Source organism: Pediculus humanus, genomic scaffold (genome assembly GCF_000006295.1).
Source record: "Pediculus humanus corporis 1103172107536 genomic scaffold, whole genome shotgun sequence".
Classification (NCBI taxonomy): Eukaryota; Metazoa; Arthropoda; class Insecta; order Psocodea; family Pediculidae; genus Pediculus; species Pediculus humanus.
This window is the reverse complement of record NW_002987152.1, coordinates 23,019-33,790: the sequence shown is the minus strand read 5'-3', so window position 1 is coordinate 33,790 and position 10,772 is coordinate 23,019.

The window sequence follows — 10,772 nt, the reverse complement described above, 5'->3', positions numbered from 1 at the left end:
AAAAGTCAATTTTTGCTACTGTAAATTTTACACTTTAAAAAAAACTTCGCAAATTCCCCCTTCCCTCTCTCCCCCGGTTTTTTTTCATATTCTCACGTTTTTTTTTTCCTATTGAAAAAATTTTCAATAGTTTTTGATGTTCATTTTCTACTAAATCACTTATGTCGACAACGAGTTTCTTCCAAAAAAAAAAAAAAAAAAAAAGGAAAAAAGGAAAGAAAGCAAAAAAAGCAAAAAAAAAAAAAAAGGAAGAGAAAAAAAGGAGAGTGGGAATAGTAGTGTGAAAATCAAAAAAAAAAAAAAAACAAATTTTTTTTCCCGCCTTTTTTTCAAAAATAAAAATTTTCCTACACGTGGAAACAAAAACCCTCAACTTATTATTATTATTTAAAATACCGATCGTGTCGAGATTTAATAATCGATCGATCTATCGTGTTTTTAAACGCATTCTTATCTTGTTTCTATTAAATCCGACGGTAAAAATTCATTAAATTCTAAATACACGTCATTTTTTTAATAAAGAACAACAAAAACAAAAAATTTTAAATGGAAACGTGTCTCTTTAAAAGACTCCAACGGAAATTTATTTTAACAAAACAAAATTTTATTTAACGTATATAAAAATCTCTGACGTTTTCTTTGATACAACAGCATTAGCAGCATCAGTATCAGCAGGAGCAAGTAATATTAGGGTTTAACACACAAAACAAATAATAATAATAATAATATTTCATATCGTTTTCATTCGCGATTATAATACTTTCATACACTGAAAAGTAAAAAAAGAAAACTTCCTCCACGAATTAATTTTTTTTTTTTGAATTTTCAGCGTTTTGATATTTCAAACCGGAAACGATTGAGGAAGTGACGAAAGGAAAAAGATTTACGTCAATTTTTTTTTCTCCTTTTTACAAAGTAATGCATGCACACGTGATTTTGTGCGAGAGACAGAAAACGTTAACAGAGGGTGGAACAGGAGGAAGGAAGGAAGGAAGGGAAAGGAAGACCTCCCCCTCTCGTTCTTCTTCCGGGTGTGTTTTACTTCCTCCCCTTCTCCTCCCCATTCCCTCCCCCCGGTTTTCTAAATTTTTACTTTTGAGCCGAAGTTTTCGCTTTGGCGAAAATAATTTAATTCTTTTCTTCTAGAAAATTTATAAGACAACCTAATAAAACAATTTTCAAATTAAAGGGCAAACAGATTATGGGATTTTAAGGGTGCAAATATCATTGCTGTCGTTTTGGGAAATCCAAACATCAAAATTTCACTTAAGCTTAAAAAGGTGATTTTAACGTAAAAGGGTTTATAATAATAATAATAACTTCCTGTTTTATCTAAACTAACGTTCACTTGTTCACTTGTTTTAATTTACGACGACAGTTTTAAATAGTTTTTATTTTATATTATTATTACACGTTTGCCAACCTTTTCTCGGATGGGATATTGTGTTTACCATTTGTTTATCCGTCGTCGAACGTCGTCGTCGTACCACCTGAGTCGACTACGACTACGACAAACAAACAAACAAACAAAAGAAAACAAATCGAATCGTTTGATCGTACAAAAAAAAAACAAAATGGCGGTTATAAACGTTATGTTTCGATAAAAAAAAAAACAAATTCGTCAAAATGTGTCACGTAAAATATAAATCGATGATAATAATAATAATAATAATAATAATTTTTTTAACCTCAGACGAAACCTTTTCTCGAAACGAAAAGAAAAAGGAACGTGTTTAAAAGGACTAAAAATTTAAATAAGAATCGAAAGGTTTTTGAAAATTTCGAATCTAAAGGTGTGTTTATTTGAAAGGTTTAAAAGGTTTAATTAACGTTAATGAGTTGTATTTCTACTTCCACGATTTTCATTTTCACATTGTTTTTTAAATTATTATTAATTTTTTTTCTTTCTCCCCCCCCCCGGGAGGAAAAACGAGAGAGAGAGCGAGATAGAGAGGCGTTCGTTTTCATTTAAATAATTAACAACGATTTAATAATAATAATAATAGTATGCGACGACGAACGCACTAAAAAAATTTGTGCCACGTTAAAAAAAAAAAAAATTTTTTTCACGAAGAAAACACTTCGTGACGTGTAGAGAGAGAAAGAGAGAGAGAGAAAAAAAATGGAGCGTTAACCAGTCAATCTCATTACATTTTACACGTTCATAAATCTTTTTTACCTTTCAAATTTTACACGAACATACGTACACGATGACGACAACGACGGCGGCGACGACGACGACGACGATGACGTCGACAATGACGTCAACGTCGACGCATGTAGTTTTTTTTTCATTGAAATTTTTTTTTTTTTTTTTTAAATAATAAATTACATCATTCTTTTTTTATACTTTCGCACATTTATATAAATTTATTATTATTATTATTATCATTATTATTACTACAAAACAGTTTTTTTTTTTTTTTCATTCTTAATAAATTTATTTCCGGTTTGTATAAAAATTCATGGGGTTGACACAAAAAAAAAACACAAAAATTATGGAGTCGATGATATAAGACAATTTTTTACAATTTTTTACTTCCGTTCGATAAAACAAATTTAAATTTTTTTTTTTTTTTTTTTTTTTTTTATAATCGATAGACGAATTCTATAACTTTACAGCAAAAAAAAAATTTGCTGTAATTTACGTCATGTTTTTTTTATTTTTATTCAAATAAGAAATAAACAAATTCGCACGCGTGGGTGTGTGAATACACGTTTATTTAAAAAAAGTTTCATGGTGACAAAAAAAAGAAGATAAAATGAAAGAAACAGGTAGGAGAACACAGTAAGAAATGTGAAAACAAAGGAAAAAGGAAAAAGGAAAAAAAGGAAATTAATATAATTTAATTTTAAGTTTTCAAAAAATTGTAAAAAAAAAAAAATCAGAAAAAAAATTTTGAATGAGGTGAAAAATGTATCAGATCAATAAAAATTTAATTAATTTTATTTATTTTTAAACCTAAATAATAATAATAATAATAATAATAATAATAATAATAATAATAATAATGCATACCTATTTTGGGAAGAAAGAGGGAAAGCCCGAGGGGGAAGGAAAACTTTTCGGAAAGAATATATATATAATAATAATAATAATAATAATCGCGTTATAGAATTTGATTAATGAGTTACGGAATATCCGTAAAAAACATAATCTAAAACACATTATAAACCCTTCGCATTGTTCACGCATACGAACACGCACTCAAACGTAATAATAATAACAAACAAGTTTAAAACAATTCTCAACAACAACAACCGACAGCTGAAAACAATCGACAAAAATTACTTTCCGATCTCCAATCGTCGTGTTTTTTTTTGTTTCAAATTTTTTTTATTTTGACAAAATAAAAAAAAAAAAAACAAAATTTTGAAAATTGATAAACGTTGCTTATAAAAAAAAGAACAAATTTGATTTTGTTTGTTGTTTGTTTATGTTTTGAACAAACGATTACAAACATTTTAAAAACAAAAAAAAAATCGTAAATATCGAGTAAGTTCGAGAAAATTTTTTTTTTTCCAACTCCGCCATTTTTTTCTTAAATTTAAAATAATACAGACAAACAAACAAACAAACAAACAAACAAACGATCATCTTGAAAAATCATGTGAAATTCGCAAAACGAAAACGAAAAAATTTTAATTAAAAATTTTTTTTCATTTTGGATTTATCGATTTTTTTTTTTTAGTTACTAACTGTGGAAAAACCGGAAATAAAAAAATTTGCTTCCGTTAATAACTTCACGTCTTAATAATAGCAAAAAAAAAAAATGAAACTAAAAACGCAATTAAACCATTTTTTCTTTTTTTTTCTTTATCCAGAATGAAAATATTTTAGTAATTAACTCAATTGTTTTTTTTTCCTTTCTTCAGTTTCCTTTTCTTTCTTTTATCTTCCTTTTTCTTTATTCCTCTTCCCTCTCTTCTCTCTTCCCTCCCCTCCATCTTTAACACATCTCCTTAACTAATCCTTTTCTTATTTTTCTATCTTCGTCATCTCTTTCGCAACCCAATTATTTTATTTTATTTTATTTTTTTTAATTAAATTAAGCAAAAAAAAAAAAAAGATACGAAATTAATGTTTCATAACTTTTTCATAATAATAATAATAATAATAATAATAATAATAATAATAATAATAATAATAATAATAATAATGATAATAATGCATATATATACATATTAACCACTCGTGAAAATTTTTTCCAACGGCGTTTTTTTTTTTGCTTTTATCGTAGCAAATAAAAAATAATATATATGACACGATAAAAAAAAAATTTGCAAAACTAATTTGCTGTTAAGAAAAAAAAAATATTAATAATAATAATAATAAAAACAATGGGGGGAGAGTGGGTGGAGGGAAATATATCTTATTTACACAAGTGACATTTAACAATATTCAAATTTAAATACAGACAAGCGATAACTTTTAATCCAGATAATTCTCCTTCCACGTCATTTATCACGATTTAAAAATTTTCTTTTTTTTTTTTCTTCTTCCTTCTTCTACTTCTTTCTCTTCCTCTTTTTTTTTCTTTGTTTTTTTTTTTTTTTTAATTTTCTACGAAGGTTTTCGAATATACCTTGATTCGATTTTATTATTACCTTAAATATTTTCTTTGCTACGATTAATATTAAGAAGAAAATAATAACGAATATAATTTTTTTTCTTCTTATTATTAATGTTATTATTATTATTATTATTATTATTATTATTATTATTATTATTATTATTATTATTATTATTATTATTATTATTATCATCAACATCAGTGATAAGAAAAAATTTTTTTTTATTATTATAATTTATACGAGAGCGTATCGATAAATTTTCGGTTTTTTTTATGGGCGTTACAATAAATTTTTATTAAACTGCAGCAAAAAAAAAAAAAAAAAAGAAATAAAACCGACGGGGCGTTTGCCGTATAAATATAAATATATGAGTGCGGTGCTTGTTAGTGAATGGGGGGGGGGGGTACGAGGGGGGTGCAGTTCGTACACGTTCAACGACAAAAATATATAAAAGAAATTTTTTGTTTTAATCGATAATTACAAGCCCTTTTTTTTTTTTGCTGTCGGTTAAGGAAATCTCAAATCTCGTACGCGAACGTAAAAGCAAAAAAGCAAAAAAAAAAAGGTTTTCTCAATTTTTCATAGCCGTAACCATCAAAACCTGTTGTGACGTCATTTTTTTTTGTTTTGTTCTTTCGAATACGGGTTTAGTAATACGAATAATAAAATTTAAAAAAAAAGTTTTTTTTTGTTTCTTTTGTTTTTTTTTGCTGTTTCCTTTTTTTTTTGCTACGGTTTACAGAACGAACGAAAATAATACTAAAGAATTTAATTCTCAAAAGGATCATTTTAAGGGCTTCAAAGATTTTGACGAAAACCGCAGCAGACGAAATGAAAAAAAAAAAAAAAAAAGGTTTCCATCCGTTTTTTGTCATCCTCATCATCATCCTCATCATCATCATCAACATCATCATCATCATCATTATTATTATTATTACTACTAGTATTATTTTCACGACAAAAAACGATTCGTGTTTGTTTCTATGATTTTAATTCCAAAACAATTCATGTACCAAAACAACCAAAACGTTTTAACTTATCAAAACGATTTGTTTACCATTTCGTACCAAAAAAAAAAAAAAATTATTAACGCGCGTTACGCTACGTAATAATAATAATAATAATAATAATAATAATAATAATAATAATAATAATAATAATAATAATAATAATAATAATAATAATAGTTTTTAATTACTTCGCTTAACGTAAAATAATTCCGCCATTAAAAATTAAAATTTTTTCTTCTTTTGTTAAAAAAAAAAAAAAAAAAAAATGAAATTACGGTAATAATTGTCGTGTATGATATTTTATTCTTTTGAATTTTTATTATTACCATTCCAATTATTTAAAGTAATAAATTAAAAAACTTTTTAATAACTTCAAAACTGTTTAATAATAATAATAGTAATTCTAAGTGAATTTTTTTTTTTTTTTTCAAATGAAAAACTCGAATATAATGCAAGGAAAAAAAAAAAAATGTAATAATAACAATAGTGTCGCACACGTGGATTATAATCGGGGCAGCAGATTATATGTATTAAATAATTTGATGGTTATAATTAAGGTGGTAAAAGTTCAAAAGGTCGATTAATGCAAGTTGATTCGAATGGGTGGTAAAAGAAAATTTTGTTTTTGTGAAAATTCGTGTAAAATCGGTTTTTTTCGGGTAAACGGTTTCCCTCCTCCTTTTCCCTCCCTCAAAAAAAAAAAAAGTTTTTCTTTTTATTTATTTACGAAAGGCTACGAAAAACAAAAAAGGTTTAAATTTAGCTGATGATGCTTCTTCTTCTCCTACTACTGCTGTTGTTGTTGTTGTTGTTAATAAACAAATTACGCATTAATAAAAAATTTACGTTTTGATTTTTTTTTTTTGTTAATTTTGTTTTTGTTTTTGTTGATTTTCAACAACAACAAAAAGAAAAAAGGTTTTTTAACGCATTAAAAGTAAAAACAAAAAGCAAACAAACAAACAAACAAACAAACAGAAAAAATAAAAGTAAAATTAAGATTCCAGTTAGATAAAACATTAATTTATCCGGAATCAAGTAATTATAACGGGATGAAAAAAAAAAAAAAAGTTTTTTTTCCTTTTTTATTTATCTTTGGCTAGACCCGTCCATTGTTTTTGTTGTTGTTGTTTGTTGTCTGTTTTTGTTGTTTTTTTGTTTACTCTTTAATATTGAAAGACCGATTCTTTTTTACGGACGAGTAAATTATTTTAAAAATTTATCGGTTTTGTAAAAAAAAAATAAAAAAGATTGTTTTATTTTTTTTTTTGAGCTCAGTTATATAATGCATCATTTTGCTGACATTTACTGACGACGACGACGATGACGACGCGATGATGACAAAAAAATTAAGCCTCCCTCAACCCTTTTTAACAATTGAAAACATTATCCTGAAATTTTCAATATATCTATCACTCCCTCTCTCTCTCCCTATCTATCTCTCTTTCTCTCTCTTTTTCTCTCTCTCTCTCTCTCCCCCACCGAGCGACCATTCATCTATTGTTATAACAAAATAAATTATCCAAAAGCAATAACCTGGAAAAACAACAACAGGATAATAAAAAAATTTATTTATTTATTTATTTTTCTCTCCATCACTACAAGATTTTCTCTCTCTCTTTCCCCCTCCTTCTTCTTTTTTTTTTGTAATATATCGTGAATTCGATTAATTGCCGTAAAATAATAATAATAATAATAATAATAATAATAATAATAATAATAATAATAATAATAATAATAATAATAATAATAATAATAATAATAATAATTACATTTCGGTGCAAAATCTCACTTAATAAAAAAAATTATTTTTTTATGTACAGTAGTTGTAGTTTATTTTATAAAACCGAATCGTAACAATAAAAATTTTTTTCTATCGTTTGTTTAAACAATAATAATATCAATAATAATTAAAACAACGATAACAATAACAATAATAATAATAATAATAATTCAATTAATTTTTATTGAAAATAAAAAAATAAAAATAAAAAAAAAAGTTGTTTCCACTATGTTTGTTATTATTATTATTATTATTTTGCGTATAAGTAACCTTAAAAAATCAATTATAAAATAAATTAAATTAAATAAAAATTTTTTTTTATTGTTTTTATTTATTTATTTATTAATTGAGAGAGAGAGAGAGAGAGAGGGAGAGAGAATGCGACCAAGATGGAAAATGAAAAGGTTTAAAGGTTGGAAAAAAAAAAAGTTTGTAAAAAAAAAATAAATTAAATATTATTATATGGTTTAAAAATGTTTAAAATCCTTCTTTACTTTTTTTTTATTTATTTATTTTTTAAATAAATAAATAAATTATTAATTAATTTATGTAAAATTATGTACGTTAATAAAAAACCATTTAAAAAAAAAAAATTTTTTTTTTTTTTTACTAAGAAGAAAATAAAAAAATTATTTTTAAAAAAAATGAAAATTATAAAAAAAAAAAAATTTTCTTTTTTTATAATTCTTTAAGTAAAATCCTTCTTAAAGCTTTTTACGTTTAATAAAAACCTTTTTTGGAGAGACAGAGAGAGAAAGAGAGAGGAGAGAGAGAGAGAGAGAGACAGAGAGAAAAAAAGGTTTCACTTGCCAAAAAATATAACAAAAAAAAATTAATTCAACATCACGTTTCTTTAATATATATATATTTTTTTTAATAATATCGAATTACACATTATTTAATTTATTAATTTAATTTTAATATTGACGATGATGATGATAATAATAATAATGATAATGATGATGACGATGACGACGACTAATACGACGATCAAGATATAAAAAAGATTTTTTAAATATTATTAATTAAAAAAAATATTTTTATTAATAATAATAATAATAATATTATTATTATTATTATTATTATTATTATTATTATTAATATAAATTTCGTTTCGAGGGATGAATCCCGTAAATTTGTCAGGGAATTTTTCCAAAAAAAAAAAAAATCCGTTCCAGATTAAAATCCCTAATTTTTTTTTGTAATTTAAATCGTTTAACCGCGGAACGACGACGTCACTTCTTGCGCGCCCTTTTTTTTTTATTTGAATTTCTTGTAAACACGTGACACGGCCTACGATCACGGCCTATAGGTTTTTGTTATTGTTATTATTATTATTAACGTCATCAAATGGAAATTTTGATCGGTTACAAAAAACAAAAACATAAAAAATTTTTTAATTTTTTTTTTTTTTTACGGATTTAGACTGGACCGTGTTTCGATATCGCTTGAAAAATTTTTTAAAAAAATAATAATGATAATGATGATGATGATGATGATAATCATGACGATGAATTTTAAGTACAAATAAAAAAATATTTTTAAATAAATTATTTATTTTTATTTTTTTTAATTACAAATTCAAGGATTTTTCATTCATGTAAAAATCGTTTAAACGTTTTTTTTTTTTAAAACCCGTAAATAACAAAACAAACTTTAATTTTTTACTCAAAATCTGTCGTGTCAGAAGTTAAAAAGTTTTGAAACAAAATGGTTGTTTAAAAATTATATTTAAAAAAAAAAAATTAAAAAAACATCTTAAATCACGCGATGGATTATTTTATCAGATTTTAAAAGTTTAAAAAAAAAATTTTTTTTTTTTCCTGATAACCAAATCAGGAGAAAAATGTTGATTCGAGTTTTTTTTTGTTTTTTAATAATTAATTATTTATTATTAAAACAAACAATTTTGAATATATAATAAAAAGAATTTTTGGGCGAGGGGGAGGGGAGAGAGAGAGGGAGAAGAAGTAAGACAGGAAGCACAGACGAAGCAGCAGAGAAAATTTTTTTTTCGAGGGAGAGAAGGGAAAATAAAAATAAAAATTCTCAAAAACCTTTAAAAACAAAAACGATATTTAATAAGATTTTTAAAAATGGCGGCGGCGATGGGGGAGGGAGAGGGGGAAGATGAGGAGGGTGGGGGTGTCAGTGGCGGCGTCGGCGGACTGTTATTTAAGAACCCTTAGAACGACAAGACCCAAAGTAAAGGTAAACTTTTACCGACATGTTAAAGTGATTTATTACAATGACCCGACTCATTACCCATCCGGTGCAGACCTTAAATTTTTAGAAAATTTTCCCTTTTTCGGGAAATTTTTTTTCATCCCTCCTCCCCATTTTTTTTGTTTACCCTCCTTCTTCTTCTTATGATCATCCCCCCTTCCTTTCCGGTTTTTTCGCTTCCTTATTTCGCCTTTCACTTCCTATTCATCCTTTTCTCTCTCTCTCTCTTTCTTTCCCTTTTACCCTCTTCCCTTGTTTTCTATACGTTTTCTACCCTCTTCTCAACCCTTATTTTTTCTTTTTCCTCATTATTTTTTTTCGTTCGTTCGTCCGAACCGAAAAAGTTTTCATCCGGTTAATTAAACGGCAATAAATTCTTTTTATTTTTCTTGAGAAAACTTTTTTCTTTTTTTTTTCTCCTTTAAATTCACGTAAATGAAATTTTCAGATTTTTTTTTTAAATTAACAAAATAATAATAATAATAATCATTACTTTTATTTAGAATGAGGGAAGTGGAGAGGGAGGAAGAGAAAAGGGTAAAATTATTAACCGTCGTAAATTTTTTTTACTCCGTCATAGAGTAAATAAATAAAATTTTTCTTTAACGTTTTTGACGTTTTTTTTCTTTTTCTTTCATTCGTTAACGAACTCAAAAAAAAACCCGACGCGAATTTTTTTTTCTATTTAAATTTTTAAAAAAAAAAAAGGAGGGGAGGTGGGAAATAAGATGGGGAGGCAGGGCGTAAGAAAAAAAAAATTTAAAAAAATAAATTGCTGTCGGGAAAGAAAAAAAATGTTGCAAATCGCTTAATTAATTTTTCAAAAGTTTTTTTTTTTTATTCGTACTTGCAACAAAAAAAATTTGACTACAATTTTTTTTATTAAATGCGGGGGCGGGGGGGTAAGTAACGCTTTCTTAAGTATTTACAAACCGGAAGTTTTGATAACAATCTGATTATACGGAAACTGAAAAGGGAAAGAGAAAAAAAAACAAAAGGAAAAATGAAAATTTTCCTTAAAAATTTTACTGGAATCGACCGATAAATTTAATATTATTTTTTTTCTTACTACGAAACCCCTACCCTCCCTCTCCCGCTTCACCCCCGTCAAAAAAAAAGAATATAATTCAAAAAAATAATAATTTTTTTTTTATTTTTTATTTTATATTCCTAATTCT